The sequence below is a fragment of the Amaranthus tricolor genome, chromosome 9 (assembly GCF_026212465.1).
Source record: "Amaranthus tricolor cultivar Red isolate AtriRed21 chromosome 9, ASM2621246v1, whole genome shotgun sequence".
In the NCBI taxonomy this organism is placed as follows: Eukaryota; Viridiplantae; Streptophyta; class Magnoliopsida; order Caryophyllales; family Amaranthaceae; genus Amaranthus; species Amaranthus tricolor.
The window spans coordinates 27,326,285-27,329,048 of record NC_080055.1 but is presented as its reverse complement, the minus strand read 5'-3'; positions in this window follow the sequence as shown (position 1 = coordinate 27,329,048).

Sequence of the window (2,764 nt, the reverse complement as noted above, 5' to 3'; positions counted from 1 at the left end):
ATGGCGGAATGGTTGGAAATGGGGTAACAACATGATGATGCGTTACAAGATTAATGTGGTTATCGTAACCATAAGTATCGACCAAATATCTCTTGAAATGAGGCCGAAAGCATGACATATTGGTTTTTCTAAAAAATCTTTATTAATTTTTTTGATGTAGTTTGACATGGTCTTGTTTTCATTATGATATCCATAACAGTGACTCAAAACATCTAACTTAATAGCTAACAAATCAATTAATAATTTCATCTTGTTAAACTAGCCTTCTACTCCAACCAACAATTATTTGCTAAATGGACCGAAATCATATTTCGGACTACATTTCATACCTAAGCAAGCACTCAATAAGACTATATTTAAAAGTATGCATATGCTGCCAAATATAATTTTATAATGGATATTCATAAGCCAACCACTACACTATCTATAGTAGTTAATCCAACTTGTATAATCTTGTATTTTTGAAACATGTTTTTATTTCAAATAATAAAAAAAACATTTTTCAAGAAAGTTTATTAAGATGTAAAAGAAAATATTAGAAAATTAAACCAACGTAAACTAAAATTAATTAATAAAATAGACTGAATATTAAGATTTTAATATATCAAATTTACTTGTTTAAAAATAATGAAATTTTTTGACAATAATAGGTTGACTTAGTGATTGAAGGGTTTTCTTCGATTGTTCATGTGAAGGGGTTCAATCATCACTACTTACCGTGACATCAATTTCCTGTCCCTATCTATCTTTAAACAAAATTCCTCAGCTCCCTTGTCTGTACGAGATTATCCTTGCCTTACCACAGATAAAAAAAATTAGAGGATTTTTAGGGTGAATTATCACCATGAATTTTCTCTATATAAGGTGAGGAGGAGAGGGTGCATGTTAGTAATTCTATCACACAACTAAACACAAACATACTCGTAAAAACTAACAGTTAGACAGAGCAAGTGAGAAAAAAGATGGTAGTGAAGAAGAATGGAGGCATTAATTTGGTGCTCAGTCTTGGTTTTCTTATGCTAATATTAACCAAACCTGAAATAACCATGGCTGCCCGCCAGCCACACCTTCCCTTCTCAAACATTTTGCTTAATGGGATTGCCAATTTCAAACCCAAACCTTTCAGTTTTCCTGACTGTCATCCGTGCATCAATGACTGGACTTTATGCTGCGGTTCATGCATTTGCTATATGTTATCAGTCGGAATCCTTGTTTGCGACAAAGATATCTGTGATTGATTCTTGAACTTGTTTGTTCAAGATTTCTATTAATGAATAAAGTTGTCAAACCATGAAAGTTTCTACTGTTTTTTATATACTTTTCAAATTTATGAATCTTTTGTGATTTGCTATGAATATAGATGTATGAACTATGAATTAAGAGGTCTTTTTGGTGGCCTTGTGATCTAATTGCATCCCAATCTTCTAGTGTCTTAGCTCAGCTTGTGACGGAGGCCGCTTTGGAGTAATTTAGGATAGCTCAGGCCTTGCAATAGAAAGCTCATGCTAGTTGGCTGGTTCCTAGGAAATAAGTACTATCTTTATAGGGGTGTTTGGCATTTTGCTTTATTGTTGACTTTTTGATTGACTTTTGTCTTTTTTGCTTATCAAACAGCCGATAAATGTGTTTGGTGAATGGCTTGTGAACCAAAATCAGAAAGCTACTATTTGTACCTTTTTTTCATTGGCTTTTAGCTTTTAGCCTACTTTTTCTCAAATAAACAACCAACAACTAACAAATAATTTCTATCAAACATCTGTATAACGAATTGCTTAAATAACTGGCTTAAACAGCTGGCTTTTCAGCCAACACTTCCAAATGGTCAAATCAGCCAAGAGCTCCGGCTATAGCCAATGCCAAACAAAACAAGCCCCACGACAATATCTTGTGTACTAAACTAGTTATAGAAAGCCTCTTGAGATGCAGGTTATGGTGAAAATGTGTCCTATAATCACCAATGAATAACAGAATATGCTTCATCTCTCCTCGGGGATATGATATCCAAAAGGCTACATTGTCTATTTTTGAGTTGAAAGCTCCGAATATGGATGGTTTAGAAGTGTTTTTCAGGACATGATCGGTTACCTGAAAGCATGAAAATTGAAATACCACCTCCATAATCTTCATCCTTCACTTTAAGATAATGCTTCCTAATGTGCCAAGTGATTTGAGGCCAAATGCTTATTGTAGGTTCATCTATAATGCATTTCTAAATTATTGTATAATGTGTTATTATGCAAAGATATCAAAAAATTGTGCAGTAGTAAGAAATGTCGCCCTAGTTGCATAATCATGGTGGATATTTTGGTTACCCTATTTCCCCCTTTTACTTGTCATATGCCTAAATATCTAGCCTGAATTATCAGCGAGACTGTGATGGGTTCAAATTTTCTTCTAGGCGCACTTCTTAAAGACAGAATATGCTGAATTTTGCTCATGGTTTGTTTGTGATGTGATAAGGAGAGGAGAGATCTATATTCTATAGTCCTAGTTTTGCAGGGGCATCAGTTATTTGCATTCAAGTATCTTGGGGTTTCCATCTCCATAAGTCACCTTAGTGCTAGAGATTGTTCTGGTCTAGTTGAGCATGACGATTAAGTATATAGGGCCTAGATGATGGTGACTCCCCAAGCTCTGCTTTATACCATTTATTCAATCGGCCGTAGATCCTGCCTTTGGCTTGGGGATAGTGATAGTATCAATTCAAAACCAAGGTATGTGAAGTGGACAAAGATTTGTACCCCGAAAAAGAGAAGGAGGGGTT